The sequence below is a fragment of the Mustela nigripes genome, chromosome 2 (assembly GCF_022355385.1).
Source record: "Mustela nigripes isolate SB6536 chromosome 2, MUSNIG.SB6536, whole genome shotgun sequence".
NCBI classification, from domain to species: Eukaryota; Metazoa; Chordata; class Mammalia; order Carnivora; family Mustelidae; genus Mustela; species Mustela nigripes.
The window spans coordinates 67436139-67453710 of record NC_081558.1 but is presented as its reverse complement, the minus strand read 5'-3'; the positions used below and the strand labels follow the sequence as shown (position 1 = coordinate 67453710).

Below are 17572 nucleotides of genomic sequence, written 5' to 3'. Positions count from 1 at the left end.
ACTTAAACAGACGCCCCTCTATAATCCGACTTGAGGTGGGGCAGATTCTTTCCAGGTTAATTTTGTCTGATGGTTAAAGAACTCACATGGTTCAAAAATCAAAATAATAGTAATGAGACAGGATGAGAAATCTGACTGCCCCTCTGCGGTAGCTCACTGTTTCCTCCCCGTGCCCCCGGGATAAGCTACTCTTACCGGTTTCTTTCTTGTTAAATAACTGCAAGTGTGTACTTCCTAATCCCCTTGGTCTATCTCACACATCCCCCTCACTCCTCCGGCAACCACGCATTTGTTCCTGTATTTAAGATTTTGTTTCTGTTTGTGTGTTTGGTTTTCAAGATCCCTCATGAAAGTGAAATCTCGTATTTTTATGCAAATTCCAATGTGTATTTTCACTGTGCCTCCTCCCTTAAGTGCACAAAAGTTAGCATATGGTATGTCCTGTAGATCTGCCAGGGTCTCTGTTGGAAGCAAATGGCAGACTGGAAACACAAGGACGGTGCAATAGCCCAGGGCTGGTGCCCCTGGGGAGCCCTAGCAGCAGGGATGAGGGGAAGGAGCAGATGCTGGAAGCCGGAAAGAGACAGAGAGAGAAAGGGAGAACCTTGTGGAGGAGGCTCAAGGTAGAGGGACAGCTGCCCATTAGACTGCAGGAAAGGACCAGGAACTCGGTGCCTCCTCCTCACTCCCTCCCACCCTCTGGACCTTCAGCAGGGCCCCCACTGGCCAGTCCCTGCCCAAAGATGTAGGGCGAGGAGGCTACCATGTGTCCACTTCACCTGCCAGTCTCCTGAAGTGCAGAGCAGGCTGAAAGGGAGTGGGTGTCTCCAGAGGGGCAGGTGGGGAACGCGTTTCCCACCTGTGAGCACACCATGCTGCTCTGATCACCGGACAGCGTGTCCCGGAGACATTTCCCCATGATTCACTAGCTTGGATTTTCACCCTGGCTTGTTGCATGTCCTCACCTTTCAGCCGGCACTGCAGCCAGACTTCCCGGACCCCCAGTGCCCAGCATGCCTGAGGATAGTACAACATCCTGGCATTGGCCAGCCTCTTAGGGTGATCCTTCCTTTCAAGACCCAAATGAAACTCTTAGCTGCCTTGTGTGTCCCTGCTAGCAGCCCAAGGCTCTGGTGGACCCGTGCAAGGATTTCCGGGCATCCGGGCATCACGCTGTCCTCATAGTGGTCTGACCTGTCAGTCTCTACCCTTGTTTCTCACCTTCCCTCCTCACCTCTGGCTGTCAGGCCTTGGCTTTCTGCATCACTGTCCTCACCTGGCCCTGCTTTGACCCCACATGGACAGCTTTCCCCCCGCCTCTCCTTGGGAGTCCTACAGCAGAGGAGTCCTACAGCAGAGAACGGGAAAAATTTAAATTTACCTACAGACCCCACCCAGAGCAAAACATACTGCTGGCCCTGCCTCAGGGACTCAGGGAGCCTTTTCTCAGCCATCTGTCTCCCTGGTCTCTAGCTACAGCCAGCCGCAATCCTGGGCCTCCCTCCCACCCTGCCTCCATTTCCCTTCCCCTGAGCCCTGGCCCCGGGGCCATACTCACCTGTCCTGGTCCATTCTGTTCCTTTCCCTTTCTTCTACTTTCTTTTACAAAGCAGTTGACCTCCCACCTGCCTCAGAATCTTCCCCAGGTCTGGGTCCAAAAACCTGTTTTCTCAAACCAAAGGGTAGGTTTCTCTCTAGTTGGCTTCCACTGAATTTCCAGTAGCTACACTTAATATAGGGGTACCTGGGCAGCTCAGTCGGTTAAGCACCTGACTCTCGATTTTGGCTCAGATCATGATCTCAGGGTTATGAGATCGAGCCCTTCTTCGGGCTCCACACTTAGCGCGGAGTCTGCTTGGGATTCTCTCTCCCTCACCCTCTGCCCTCCCCACCAACCCCACCCCTCTCCTACTCTAAATAAATAAATAAATCCTGTTAAAAAGAAAGAAAGAAACAGGTAGGATTAATTTTAATATTTTCTGTTTAACTTAATTTATCCAAAATGTTATCATTTCAAAATTTACCCAATTTAAAATTATTAATGAGATAGCTTAATTCTGGTACGTGACAAGATATATTAAATCTGGTGTGTATTTGGACGAATGGCACATCTCAGTTCAGACTAACCACTTTTCAAACGCTCGATAACCACATGTGGCTAGTAGCAACCATGTTGGGCAGAAGAGCCCTAAAATACAGAAAGACCTGCAACCACCTTTTAAAAAATAACTAGAATTACACCACTTAGTGGGTACAGTGGATTCTCATTAATGGGAACAGCCCATATTTCACTGAAGTTGCTCTTCTTGCCGTGAAGAACTCCATGTCTCTCTTTGCAGCTCACTCGGGTGTTTCTGGAAAGGAATCTCACACTCTCCTGTGTCTTTGTCTCCTGCCCAGGAAGGCACCCAGCCTAGGACTCCCCTCACCCGCTGCTGCCAGCAGCTGTGGAGAGTGTGAGTATCTGCCCCAGGATGCCAGCTGCATTCCTTTGGGTGCCCCAGTGGCCAGAGTTTGAATCTAACCTCCCAGTGGCACAGATTCTTCAGGAAATTTAAACACTGGTCCAGAGGTCTGGAGAAAGGACCAGGACCTAAGAGCCCCAACACCTTGTCCCACATCCTGAACTCGCCCCATTCTTGTACATTACTGTGGGGATATGGGGGGCACCAGGAGGGAATGGGAAGAGGCATACATTATTAATGAAAGTGGGTTTCCAAGATGTCAATTGCTATTACTATAGAAAAGGTGGTGGGTGAATGTGGGGATCCACTGATCTTGCTGCCCCCCCCAAGACTAGCCTCATATGTAAATTCCCTTTGCTTATTAAAACTGCCACCTCCCAACCTGGGGTGGCTGGCCTCCTTCTTTATGTCTCCCTGCCCTCCATATGTGACTGGTTTCAGATTTCACCCATGAAACTCCCTGGAGGGTTCCAAATCAAGAACAGCATAGAACATTGCCCTAGCTAGTTGACTATGGAGTCCCTGTTCTACAGATTATCATGAGAGATGAGAATTGTGGGAACTATTTCTCAGGTATCCCCATAAATAAGTTAAAATGTCGCTGGTAAAAATGGGGTTTTGGGAAAGAGCTCCTGCTCCATGCCTATGTCCTCTGTGATCACATCCTCTGTGAGGACACCACACCTTCCCCCCCTACACTGAACTCAAGCCAGACCCTGGGGACTTGTCTTCTAGGCAAGAACCTGGAGCTGGTGCCTGTCCTGGGAGCCTGTTCAGAGCTATCTCGGCCATTTGTTTGTTAATATGTTCTTATAATAGGTAAACAATAAACCCCAATCTCACTCAATCTCAGTAGCTACACAGGGATAAGAGCTAGTATCAGTTTGGTCCTTGACCTTCACTGTTTTTTATGCATTTATTCACACATGTAAGTACCTGTGGAAACACCGATTTTGTGTGTAGATTTCTTTGGTTATTTTATTTTCACATCTGCAAACAAAGTTGCAGTAAACATCTCTATGCACATGGGTATTTCTCTAGAGTTCCAAAACTGAAAGAGGAATGATTAAATCAAAGATTATACATTTAGGGGAGTCTCATCGTGACTTAGTTGGTTAAGTGCCCAACTCTTGATCTCAGCTCAGGTATTGATTTCAGGGTTATGAGTTTAAACCACATGTTGGTCTCCATGCTGGGCATGGAGCCTACTTAAAAAAAAAAAAATAGTCATACACATTTAGATTTTAAAGGTATTTTCAAATCATCCTCCAAATGGCTATCAACTTATACAGAAGTGTGCAGAGAATCCAAATCCCCACCCCCTAGACAACTCTTGGATCATCAAAATTTATATTGCTTGCTGATGTGAGGGCAGGCAGAAGCAGGAAAGCAAAGTATTTAAGAGCCAGCATCACAAAAGATAGGCTTCTGGCCCTACAGGTAGTTGGACCCAACTTCCCAGGAAACAAAGTAAACAAAGCAAATGTAAGGAGACTTTATTAATATTAATATTAATATTAATTGCAAATGCAATTACTATCCCTGGAAGAATTGAAGAGAACATTGCAGCAATTGAAGACCAGGTCGATATGAAAATTGAAACAAAGTGGAAATAAAAGTTTGACTATTAAAAATTAAAAATTATTTTAAACTCAGTAGTTGAGAATGGAACAACTGAAGAACAAGTTACTTCTTGTAAAATCTGGTTGAGGTTTCTATTAAAAAGGGCACAGAAATAAGCAAAGATGTGGCAGATATGAGGGCAAAATTAAGAGAGACAGTCCTCAAAGTTTGAGCATTTATCTGATGAGGAAGAAACGAAATAATCAAGGAATAGTCAAGGGAAGCTTCTTCTCTGAGCTGAAGAAACCCTGGCAAGAAGAAAGTAGCCCCATAATCTCAATGCTGATAGTTTTTCACTGGGAAATCATCTTCTATCAGAGCGCAAATATCTACCTCCTCATCCTCTCAGGTGGCTGCATGGAACTCCATGAGTGAACACATGCATAATGTACACACTCACACACTGTAATTTATGTTTCTGTTAATCAACACTTACATGATTTCCAATTGTCACAGTTACAAACAATGTCCCAATGAACATCTTTATCTATAGTCTTGGTGGATATGGGTGAAAATTTCTACCAAATGGATTCCTAAAGGGGTGCCTGAGTGGCTCAGTCAGTTAAGCATCCCACTCTTGATTTCAGCTCAGGTCATGATCCCAGGGTCATGAGATCAAGCCCTGTGTTGGGCTCCATGCTCAGCACAGAGTCAGCTTTAGATTCCCTCTCCCTCTCCCTCTCTTCCTACTCACACATGTTCTCTCTGTCTCTCTAAAATAAATAAATGAAGGTTTTTTTTTTTTTTTTTTTTTAAAGAATGGATTCCTAGAAATGTAAGTGTTGAATTACATTTAAGGTTTTCACAGCTTCTGCCAAGATGCCCTCTGGCAGGCTATAATAAATGACATTTGTGAAATTGCTGATTTATCATATCATCAACACAGGATATTGTGGCCTTTCATGTATGTCAGTTTCATGGGTATAAAGTACTTATATTTCCCTGATGATATGTATCTTCTGTGAATTATCTATGCTCTGAATCCATTTTCTAGGACATTCATTGCCTTTTTTTGAAAATCGAGTTTTAGAAACTTGCTTTATTCTTGCTCAGTTCTCTCTGGGTCCTTTTCTACCTAAAGTGTTTCTTCAGCACTGGGACATTTTTTTCTACTGTATCTTTTTTTATTTCCTTCTATCCATTCTCTGTGTTCTCTGAGTTTCCTCTGGAACTCCCATAAGAAAGATGTATCAATGTCTAATTCTATACTTCATACCCCATAACTTAGTAAATGATGGCACCTCTTTTTTTTTTTTTTTTCTGACACATTTTTGGAAAATCCCTTAGCTTGAACTCCCAATTTACCACTTTGGTTTTCATTTGTCTATTTAGCCTGTGTATTGTGTTTTTAAAATTTTGGCAATCATGGCTTTAATTTCCAAGAAATTGGTATATTTTTATAGAGGCTTTATTTTATTTTTTTAAATGGATAGGATAGTCACTTATCTCTTTCAAGGATATTCATTTTGGTTAAAGCTTTCTTCTGTTTTAGGTATTAATTCTGTTTTCTTGGAGTCAGTTCTATTTTTGCACTTCTTTCAGATTCTGGCTTTTTGGAAATGTCTGGCAATTCTTGGCTGTCTGTTGATACTTGTAGATGAACATCTGGGCAGACCATCTGGGTGGTGGCTGAAGGGCACTTCTTTACCCCCACGAGAATCCCATTTGGCTGGCCAGGAGTGCAGTCTGGGAAACAAGAGCTGGCCTCAGGTGACTGTGTGTGTGCAGGGGAACAGATGGTGGACAGTGGGAAGGAGCTAGCTCAACCACCCTCCCATCCATTGCCTGCTCACTCGTGCACCCAGTGTTTGTTGCCCTCCTTCTGAAACTCTCCAGGGAGAAGTCACCTGTGATGTTGTACATTCAGCTCTGAAGCATTACAGCTTCCCCTTCAACTCATCATCAATCTTATATTTTCCAGAAAATTCCTCTTTCTTCTGAACAATGTCCCCACTCCTTCTGACCCTCCGCAACCACTAGGACTTTACTTTTATTTCTGTATTTATTCTATAATTTCGGTGGGATTTAGGGGAGAAGAAGGGTACACAGTAGTGTGTCCTTAGCATCCTGAACTGTAGGACACTTATCCCACATTCAGAATTATTGCATATGAACAGTTTACCAGACATGGGATTGTTGGATCAAAGAGCAGGGACATTTTTGAGGTTGTTAACATATTGACAACAGCATACTAGAATGAGAAGTAGGACAGAGGAAGGGACTGGCTCTGGCAGAGAGGGAGCTTGGTTATGGTCTTAGCTCCTTCCCTTGCCAGTCATGTAACCTAAGTGAGTCAGGGAAACTCTCTGAATCTCCTTGGTAAAACGGGCACAGTAATGGTACTAACATTTAAGAATACGATGAGGATGAATTATGCAAACTACCGTCCCCAGGGCCCAGCCTATAAAAGGTGCTTGATAGATGCTGTTAGTCAGCATTATTTCAAATAAGTAATTGGTAGGCATCAAATAGTTGTGCGTTCAATCAGGTGCTTGGAAAAGCATTCCCTTTCTTGGTCATTGGCATTTCACACTCTCAGATAAATCATTTCTTGGCTTGGTACCTCCATCTTCAAAGAGAGAAGCCTCTTTCCTATCCCTTCCTATCTGCCCGCCTCTCTTCTGTGAAGATTTGCTGTTATTTGTAAAGCTCTTAGAGATGCCCCAGTGAAAAATCCCTGTGCATACGTGGGTTGTTTTCATTCTAATGACGGGTCCTGAGGCCCTGTCTCCAGATCCAGACTGAGCCTCTACAAGACAATTCCTCCTTCTGAACTCGGTCAAGTGTGAATTCCTGTGGAAGAAAATACCTGGTCTTTATTCTGGGCCAACTTCCAGAAGTTGAATTTCTTCCTCAGCTGGGATATTGGGTCTGATGACTCCTTTTTCATTTTGACAACTTATTAATCAGAAACTGTCGGCAAACCTGCCCCAGCAATGCAGGCTGGGCTCTCACTACGGCCACATGCTGGTCCAGGCCCAGGATGCCAGGAGCCTGGTGCTCATGCCCAGCCCACAGGAAGGGCTGGAGGTAGCTCTTGTTAGAACCTCTGAAGTCAGTGTCCTCAGGGATAGGTGTCAGGAAGCATAGAGGATAAGAATATTTACAAATATACAAGCTCAATGACAAAGAGAGAAAGAAGTTTGCACTTGCAGAACCCAGGAAGTGGTGGGCCAGGAACGGCACCGTGAAAGTTTCCTAAAGCTGACTGAGCTGAAGCCAAGCGGCGGACGGCGGGTGGGGGGGGGGGGGGGATCTCATGTGAAGAAATAACAGGAAAATGGTAGGGCAACCACAAGACCTGAAGCATTTTATTTTTGTTTTCATCCAGTAAGCAGTACGCAAATTAAAAACAAAAACAAAAACAAAAACCCAGAGTGCTGGGCATGAACTTGACCAGGAGTGGGCCTTCTTCACACAGTAAGAATAGTCTTTACGAGAGAGAGTCTCTCTCTTCCTCTTTCTGGCCTCAGAGGGGCTGGGTGCAACCAGAGAGGGCCAGTAGAAAATGCTTTCCAGAAGCTGAACAAACACAGGGCAAGAAGGACAGGGAAAACAGATGAAGATGAAGGAAGAGGTCATTCACTGAGGGGCTCTTTGCCTCCCCATCCCTTTAGCTCCTCCCTCCACACAATTGGCCTTTCTCTCTGCTCCCTGAAGGCTGCGGGCAGCCAACACATGGAGCGCCATCTGGGAGCCCTCCCTCGGTGCCAGGAAGACAACAAAGGTGGCTAAATCTTCCCCCATCCACTTGCTGTGAGATAAGAGACCAAGCCGCAGAAAGACTGGGTACTGGCTCAGGTCACACAGTGCGGAAGGGGGAAGCTGGAATCAAAAAGCCAGGCAACTTCCCAAGTTTCTGCTTGGTGGAGGTTTAACGACCGAAGAAGCTCTTGAAAGAGTATAAGATAAAGTTCCCAGAGGGCTCTCAAGCCCCTCAGTCTGTGCTCAAGGGCAGAAAGTCCTATTTAGAGCTGGACTGGAGGTGGGGAAGCAGGGAGAGATAACTGGAGCAGCCAAAGCAAGAGCAGCCCTGGGGACGTGATGCTGGTCTCATACCCCAGCAGATCTTGAATTTTCCACTTATCTGGTGGGATTGGCTGGGAAACGGAAGGAGGAGTGATTCTTAAATGCTATAGGGACTCCTGGCTCAGTCCCAGCATCTCTCCTGGGGCCCTCCCCGGTGGCAGAGGGCGCCCCTTCTCTCTGTTCTCCTTCTGCTCTCAGGGCTGGGGTTCTTGGGCTCCACATGCAACCCCCCTACCAGACCCCACCCCCTCTTCTTAGATCTGAATCCCCAGTACATGCACTTCTTTGGGAGAAATAGTCTAGTCTCTTTCTGATTCCAAGTCAAATACCTGTTATGTGCAGAAACAAGAAATGCATGGAGGATTCCAGAGAACATGCAGGCTTTGCCTGAACACTCTGAGCCTAGGGACATTCCCCTCCCCCAACCCCTGCAGCAGTGCCTGGTTTGGGAATCAAGCTGCCTGGGTCAGAATCCCCTCCCCACCTTCTACTGGCTTGCATGTGACCTTGCACAGGATTCGGTTTCTCTCTTCCTCAGTTTCTTCACCTATACAATGGGGGCAATACCAGTAGCTTTCTCAGGCGGCTGCTGGGAGCACCTGTGAATGAGACAACATATTACATACAGCACCCCCGACTGTGCCTGGGGGACAGAAAGCATTTAAGAGATGTTAGTGTTGAAAACAAATCTGTGCCTTTAGAGTTAGTTTTGCCATTGCCCCCAGCCCTGCCCTCTACAGCCATCGTCAGGAAATCTGCTGGGCTGGGGCCTAACAAGCTCTGGGCCAGGCCACCCAGGGAAGGGTAAGGAGAAGGGCCAAGGAGACGAGCCGTGGGATCTCAGTGTCTTGCTTCTGTCCTGTTTCAAGGGAGGGGGCTTAGGACCTCTCTCCAGTGCAATACCCCGAGCTTACTGACCGAACTTCAAATACCCGCTCTGCCACCTACTCACCCTGGGACTCTATGAGCGGTGAGTTTCCCAACCTCTGAACACCATTTGTTCATTTTTAAAATTGAAATAACAGTACCTACCACTTTCTCTGCCAGGAGGGGGGGGGATTAAATTGCTAATGCTTCAAACATGTTAAACACCAGCTGGCACAAAGAATTCATTTCAGGGGCACCTGGGTGGCTCAGTCAGTTAACTCTGTGCTTTCAGCCCAGGTCATGATCCCAGGGTCCTGGGATGGAGTCCAGCGTGGGGCTCACTGCTCACCTCCCTCTGCCTGCTGCTCCCCTTGATTGTATTCTCTCTCTCTCTGGTAAATGAAAAATAAAATCTTAATAAAAAAAATCATTTCATGAAACAAAATGGGATCAGGAGGGAGACAAACCATAAGAGACTCTTAATGTCACAAGACTTACTGAGGGTTGCTGCGGGGAAGGGGTGGGGGGAAGGGGTAGGGAGAGGGTGGCTGGGTTATGGACATCCAGGAGGGTATGTGCTATGGTGAGTGCTGTGAAGTGTGGAAACCTGGTGATTCCCAGACCCGTACCCCTGGGGCTAATAATACATTATATGTTAATAAAAAAAATAAAGATTAAAAAAGATCATTTCAGATCATAAAAAGTAACTGTTCTGCTCTTATTTTTTCTCTTTCATGATGAAGAGCCCTCTGCTCACCACCCCCCAAGTCCCCACCCCTGTTTCAAATAAAGGACACACTAAAGTTTCAGTAAATTCGTTCTTATTTGAGATCAAGCAGAGGTGGCTGATGTGATGCAACAAAGGTTCAGACTGGGCCCAGTTTTACACAAACTGCCTCCTCTTTGGGCCGATAATGTGATCTAGCTGCTCTGTGCTCTCGTCCTATCACCAGCGCTCACACCGCAAGCTAAAATCAGAATGAGTCCAAGGTTAACTCAGTCTGAGACTCTTCCACTATGATGTCATGGGGGCCTCAGCCTCAAGAGCCCAGGAGCCCGGGTGCTGTGTGGTTGGACACCTCCCGTCCTTCCCCTGGCTGACCCTGGGACCTGGGGTGCGGGAGGGGGGCAAGCCTACCAGTGCTCAGAGAACAGCCCCCCTACACCCCACACCCGGAACCTCACCAATACCACCACTTTGTCTCCACAAAGTCAAGGCTTTCTCCTCTGTGTGACCATTTCCAGAATGCAAAGGGCTCCTGGCAGGGTCCAGGGGCTGCGCCATTGCGGCTGCCAGGACCCCGTGCTGAGCGGATTTGGCAGGAAGGACGCAGCGGGCACAGTTGGCAGCCGCAAAGGGCAGAGGAGCATTTCGTGCCATTTTTACAGAGTCACGTTTCCGACTTGATTGAAAGTAGAATCTTTAATAATATATAGGTTTTAAGTGACTGAAGGCTTGCTCTTGCCTAATCCTAGCATAAAGCGGATTTTTACAGCTGGGATGATAAATCCCAGAAAGGCGGCTCTTACCATGGAAACGCTGACACAGCCTTTCATTCCCCTTCACAGTGATTAAAATCCTCATTTCAATTTGTTTTTCTTTATTTTGAGCTGGAGTCGTTTGCAAGCCCCGGAATAGACCTCGCTCGGATAGAAAACTAAATGCTGCCCCCTGTCGGAAGTAAGGTGGAACTGTCCTCAGCCGGCCCGAGGAGGCAAACCTTCCTTGAAGAATATCGGAAACGCAGGAAAACGGGTTTCCTTTGTAATCATCTCGCCGGGAAGGAAATTCTTGCAGGACTTAGGCTTGTCTTCCTAGAGCAGGAGAGGCAGGGACGGGAATGCAGCTAATGACGGGTGTGGTATCGAACTGGAGGTCGCTATGGGCAACTGGAAATCCAGCCACTGGGGAGCTGGCAGCCAGTGTGGACTCCGCACAGCGGCCATTCCGCCCGAGAGGCAGGGGAGTCTCTCCTGGCTTGCACGCTGCGCCGCATCAATTCTTATACATCCCTGGCCTGCTTGCCATCGCAGGCTCCAGTGGCCCTGGGAGCTCCTCAGGACGAGATGCAGATCTAAGCAGATGGAGGTCCAGCCCTTGCTATGTTGAGGCCAATGGGGTATGGGTACCATTGACCTGTCCGTTGCACATATTCCCGTTATTCCTTGTATTTTCCTTTGGGGTGTTTCATTTGCATGCATATTTTATGCCCCTGGAATGCATGTGCCTTCTGTTTATTAACCAAAAGCTCAGTAATCCTACAAAGCAAATGTCCAGGAATGTCTATTTTCCAGATCTCTTCATTGATAATAAATCCCATAAGCAGCCACACTTCTTAATTACCAGGGAGACCCCAGCAGAGTTCCTGGTCTGAGCGCTGTCAGGGTCCCAAATTTCCCCCACTAAACTTATGCCCAACACGTTAGAATGTGGCTGAATAACTCTCGAGCATTTCTCTGATTCTGCACTCAGCTTGTGCTTCAGAATAGGGTTTTCTGAAGTGTGTCCCACAGATAACCGGTGAGCAGAGATACTGCTCCCAAGAGGGGTTCAGAGATTGAACAGGGTTAATAACATTGCTAGCTATCACGTGCTCTTAAGATCATGATACTCCTCAGTGTCAAAGGCTCTGAGCAGTCCTGAAGGGACGAAGATCAGTGAACTTTAACTCAGTGTTTCCCAGCTTGCTTGCTCACTGGACCAAGTCCTTGTTCTGCAACACAGCAGGTCACGCCACACATAACATGCTTTGCCTTCTATTTGTTCTTTTTATTTTTGGTTTACAGAGTTTTTAAAAATTTTTTATTATACAAGTATTACCTGTTCGCTGTAGAAAACAGGAAATAGGCAAATAAGCAAAAAGAGGGGAGAAGGACTGAGGCTAATTACCATGGGCATTTTGGATTCGATGGGCATGTGTTTGGGTTGTAGTGTTCCCTTGTGAAAAGAGAGATTGGTTGTTGCAGGAGTCAGTCTGTTCCCTGGACTATGTTCAGTTTTATGGCCCTTGACTCTAAGTAGCAGGTTTCATAAAATAAAGCACACATTTCAGCCAACTGTGGCCAAAGAATCATTTTGAATGATTTCCAAACCCTGAGTGGAGGAAAATTCCTGCACCATATGTTGTGCCTTTTACAGGGAGTGGCAGGCCAGGAAACAAACAAATTGGTAGGAGGAGAAAAAAAATTATATATGATGATTTCTCAACTATATGAAAATAATTATTATGATTAAAAAGATAGGAATTAAATTCTTCCCAAGAATTAGGAAGGTTACCTCTGGAAAATAGGCTCAACTTATTTTCTCTGCTATTGTCAGAGCAAAACTTAAAACTAAGTATTTTTAGGGGCACCTGGGTGTCTCAGTGGGTTAAGCGTCTGCCTTCGGCTCAGGTCATGGTACCAGGGTCCTGGGATCGAGCCATGCATTGGGCTCCCTGATCAATGTGGAACCTGCTTTCCACCTCTGCCTCCCACTTCCCCTGCTTGTGCATGATCTCTCTCTCTCTCTCTCTCTCTCTGGCAAATAAATAAATAAATAAAATCTTAAAAAATAATAATAAGTATTTTTTAAAGTTCCCCCTACATACACCAGGCCAATTTCAGTGGGGATTAAAGCAGTGTAGGGAATAGGGAAGGTTGGGGGGCCCTTGCTTAGGAGGGGCAACTGCCCCCCCCCCCAGAGGCACTGATCTTGCTCAAGGTAGCATTACTTCCTTTTCCTCCAAATCGACAAGCCCTATTTGCGAGTCATGGGTAGCTCAGGGAGAGTGGGGGGTGAAGCTGTTTACACTGACCCTAAGAGCAGCTGTAGGAGGGAATAGCCTTTTATTACCCCTTTTCATCAATGTTCCCTGAACACAAGCTCATTTCTGCCCTAGAGGCTTTGTGCTGGCTCTTCACTCTGCCTGGGGCACTCATCTTTCAGGTCTGAGCTCAGAGAAGGTCTGTGAGGCCCCCGAGAGCACACCACATGGGGTCGAGACAATGTCTGCCTGACTGCAAATCTGGCAGGCATAAGCTGAATTCCAGAAGGTTCTCAGATAGTTGCCTTTTCAGGAAATTCCCACCCTAAATATGACATTGGAGGTCAGGATGCTAACTGAAGTCAGGGGGAGAATACCTAGCCTGGAACTCCAGTTCTCCTTTTTAAGATAATGGCTTCTCTGAGGAGTTGAGGACAACTCGGATGCCATCTTTGGGCGGCTAGAAGGCCATTCCAAGGGGTCCAGCTCCACATGCTCTGTGGGAAGCCACAGCCCCTTGCTTCCAACCATCCCCTTGCCTGCTCAGAGCAGGAGCCACTGGGCTTCTCATCAGTGCAGCCCCTGCTGTGGACCCAGAGAAGGGCCACCAGTCCGCTGAGTGCCCGCCATCTGCCCAATTGCCTTGTTGATTCCGCCACATTTTCCTGACATGGGAGAGAGGACCCAGAGAAACCACCCTCAGGGGTCTCATGCTGTTGGAGCCCCTTCTCATGAGCCCCCTTTCTGACCCCCTTTACAACATGGCAGCTTCCATCACTCTTGAACCCCTGGTCCCTGGTGTCTTCTCTTCTTAGCATTTCTCGCTCACTGGTGTTCTGGTTTCTTTCTTTCCTTTGTGAGAGGTGGATATGTGGGTTGTTGTGTTCTCCTTGATTCTCCAGCACCCAGAACACTATCTGGCACAAACAGATGCTCTATAAATGTCTGTTAGTTGAATGGCTGCCCGACATTTTAACAAGATGAAAGCTTATCAGAGCATCAGGAGTCCAGGTGAGGGCTGTTCTAGGTGATTTGCTTGATTTGCTTCAAGTTCAAACTCTGACTCCTGCCTCAGTGATTCCAGTGGACTGCCAAGACAGTAGGAGTGGGGACTCCCATTGGAGTCCAGCTGTTGGAGCAGCAGGAGGTGAGATTCTGCAGCCTGAGTGCCGGGCTTCCTCTGCCCTATGCGACCTCTAGCAAATGCCTTCCCCTCCTTGCCTAACCAGCAGATAAGGAAGTGAGTGGGTGCACTTTGTTTACCTACCCCATGACAAGCATTCACGGGAAAGCAGTTTATTAAAAAGAAAAACCCGGAGTGTGGAAGTGGGACTAAGGAGGAAGGAGGCCATGCTAGGGGGTGGCAAAGTCCCCTAGAGGCTCCCATTTGGCCCCATCCCACAGGGAACCTCAGGGACAGTGTAGGTCACACCCAGAGTGTCTTAACCATGAGTGAGAGAGCTGGAGCATTTCTAACACTGCACAGATGATCCAGCGGGCACCCCTAGAGGGGTGTGAATTCCATCTTGCCAGGGGCACAGGCCAGTGGATGCCAGCAACCCCCAGACAGGCCAGTGGATTCCAGCAGCCCCCAGACAAAGAGGAAGATGTTGCCTTTCAGGGGTGAGAAAAGAGGGACCTGAGGCAATATGGGTGGGGTTCTGACATGGTCTCTAATGTGATCTGGAAGAGGGCCCTTCCCCACAAAGTTCTCTACAAACCTGCTGAAAATGCAGGTTTGAGTCCTGTAATGCACTGCTCATTGGCTCCCTCACCAGATTGTTGAGTATCCGGAGAGCAGGGAGACTGTCCTGTCCATCCTTCCTGCCTTAGCACCTCCAGCCAAACCTGGCACCTGGGGCCTGGTTTCTGCTCCACAAGTAACACATGAGCAGATGAAAGAAAGAATAATGACGGGGGAGATGGAAGTCCTGTTTTTGGTCCTTGCCTGCCTTCCTGTGCTGCCTGACCTCACAGGGGGCTACTGTGGGCAGAGCTGATTCCCCTGCTCCATTGATGTTACACTTGACCATGGCCATGCGGGCAAAGGGACAGAGCCAGTTTGGAGTCAAGGTCTTAGGAAGCATCCTGTATTTCTGCATTCCTGTGATCTGGGCCAGAAAGAATGCATAATCCTGAGAAGAACAAGTGAGGGACACACAGAGCAGGCCTGAACCAACTCAGAACCCAAAGCCAAGGCCAAATGGCCAGCTCTTGAAGCAGAGCTGCCCCTGCTGACCCACTGGCCTATAAGCAGGAGGAAAATGCTTGCTCTAAGCCACTGAGTTGGAGGGTTTGTTGCGTAGGGTATGTGGTAGTAGTGTCTCACGCCAAGTTCTCCAGGAAGCAGACTCAGAATTGTGTGTAGGAGGTTTGTTATGGAGTGTCCTGGGGACCAACGCCTGTGGACAGGATGGAAAGCGAGCTGAACTCAGCAGAGGGGGAAGCTGAGCTGAGTTGTGGTGCAGTTCCAATGAAGGCTCAGTTTTGGAGCTGTCCCAAGTTGGGCCAAGGAGTTTTAAATACCTCTGGGTTGACCAGATGTTTTGGTCAGTTGCTCCAGGAAGGGCTATGACCTTGGGCAAGGCAGCTTTCTTGAGTGAAAGCCCTTTCCTGGGAAAGCTACTGACAGTGCTCTGTGCATCTGAAGGAATAAGTCCTTCGTTCCCCAAAGGGCATCTGGACAGTACATCCAAAGTCCGCAACTATACCTGACTGATATAATGGTGTCCATCATATTCCAAGGCTGCCTCTCCACACCTTTTTGCTTCTGATCAAAGATTTCAAATGCATTTAATTATTTCTAAAATACCATTGAGAAAACAGACTCGCTACCATCTAATAAATTGCAAAGAAAAGGATCATTAATGTTGGCTTTCTAGCTCAGTTTTACAATGCTTGTACACCCGACAGTCTCTCTTCATTTAGCAGTCACCAGGAAGCTGCCTGTGGTGTGAGCTGCACAAAGTGGACAGCAAATTGTCAGCCCTTTCTTGTGTGACTTCTTCCAGGCAAATGTGTCCTTCCTGGAGCCACTGAGATGGCTCTCCTTACAAAGCTACAGTACACCCTCTAGTCCCCCTGGAAGTCCAAAAACAGTGACATGAGTCCTGACTTGCTCCAAATCTCTCAGCTGACGAGGCTTATAGAGAGGCAGGAAATGAGGGCTCTACTCACAGCCCAGCAGTTGTGGGAGGAACAGTCCTTATCTGACCAAATTTGGACAGAAAAAAAGCCCCACTAGAGGGAATGAGTTCCTGGAACCGCCCCCCCCCCATGGTATCCCATAAATAGTTGGCCTTATCCTTGGGCACCTGGGAGCCTTGAGTCACTCCCCAAAGTCACCCATTGACTCACAGGCTGATTGTGGGCATCATCTACCATTCCTTTTCTTCTCAGAAGAAAAGCTGGAATGGAAATGCTATCAAGGAGGTCATAGAGACGTATCAGGGAAGGCAGGATTAGAAAACTCTGGTGCCTTCGTTTTTTTGTTTTTTTGTTTTTTGATGGCTTTAAATAGCCAAGGCAAAAGAAACCCAGCTCATAAATTAACACTGCAATGGGTCTATAGATTCCCACAAAGGATGTTTTGCAAGTCACCCAGCCTTGCCCCTTGGTTACTCAGGACTGCACTACATACTGACATCTGACACCTGGAGAGGACAGATGGCTCCAGCATCTGATGAGGCCAAACTGACTGTTGGTGGGCACCATTCAGTAAAAGACACCTGGGAGCCTTGATGGCTATAGGGTACAGGGACCCCATCAGGCAACTGGTCCAAATGGACACTAACTATAGCTCTTTGAGAGTTTCTGACTCAGAAAGAACTTCAGGGGTAGAATCTCTCCACCCAGAAGGCTAGGGATCCACCCAACCACCTCAGGACTGAAGGGATCCAGCTGCCCAAGGTAGGTGTACTACGCATGTGCGACCTGCCACTTCGGGGAGTGGGGAGAAGGACAAACCAGGATCTGGAGAGGACGGTCCCAGAAGCAGGCTGTTAGGGGCACATGCATCTGCCTCCTTCCAAGCCCCAATCTACAGAAACTCACATCCATGATCCTTCTGACGGGGAAGTTTGAGGAGTGTGGGCAGCCTTGCCCAGCTGGGGACTGTGGGGCTGCTGGGGCTCCTCCTACAAGGGACACTGGGAACAGTGATCGCTGGGAAGGCCAGGACCCCATCAGGCGGTCAGTGGAAATGGGGACTCTCAAGCTGCCACCTCAGAAAGATGTTTGGGCCTGGGCTCCTCTGCTCTGAGCCCAGGCACACAGTTCAGGAACCAATGAGCTGCTCAGTCTCCCAAGACCCCGACTGCCCTCAAAGGGCTGGCGCAGGGTGTACCTCAATGGATGGACTGCCTAAGGAGTATAGGCAGAGCCTGGCAACAGGACAATGTCTAGGGAAGTGGTTTAAAGGTGTGGGCTTGTTGCTTGGTGTACTTGGCATTTGCCTAATTGCAAGCTTTCATTGACACAAATGGGCATATTCTGCTTGAAACGAGAGCTGGAGGCATCTGGATAGCCTTGCCGGGACGGGGCAGACAGGGATGGTTGATTAACCGATACCCGGGAGCCTTGATGATTGAAGTCTGGGGCTGACTGTTCCCAGTTTAAAGCACCACCTCAGAAAGTTTTCCTCCCCAGAAGCTAGGCAGGATTTGGGACTGTCCTGAGCCTAACTGGCCTGAAGAGCTCCAGCCGCCTAAAGCTGGCTGAGAGAGGGCACACTGCACATGTGCGTGCTGCCCAGGTGGCCAGAGCCAAGGACCTGGAATGTGGCAGCTGTAGGGAGAGGCCAGGTCACAGGAATAGGCTATTTGGGGTACTTGGCAGCTGCAT

General features: G+C 47.8%; 1 long non-coding RNA gene across 1 annotated transcript; it reads right to left on the bottom strand.

The window, feature by feature from the left end:
- Nucleotides 1-7491: 7491 nt before the first annotated feature.
- Nucleotides 7492-11294, bottom strand: LOC132009932 (uncharacterized). Its single transcript, XR_009402097.1, has 3 exons — nucleotides 10515-11294; nucleotides 8602-8716; nucleotides 7492-7610 (listed from the first exon to the last, which is right to left on the bottom strand). It is a non-coding gene; the product is annotated as an uncharacterized LOC132009932 (long non-coding RNA).
- Nucleotides 11295-17572: the final 6278 nt, after the last annotated feature.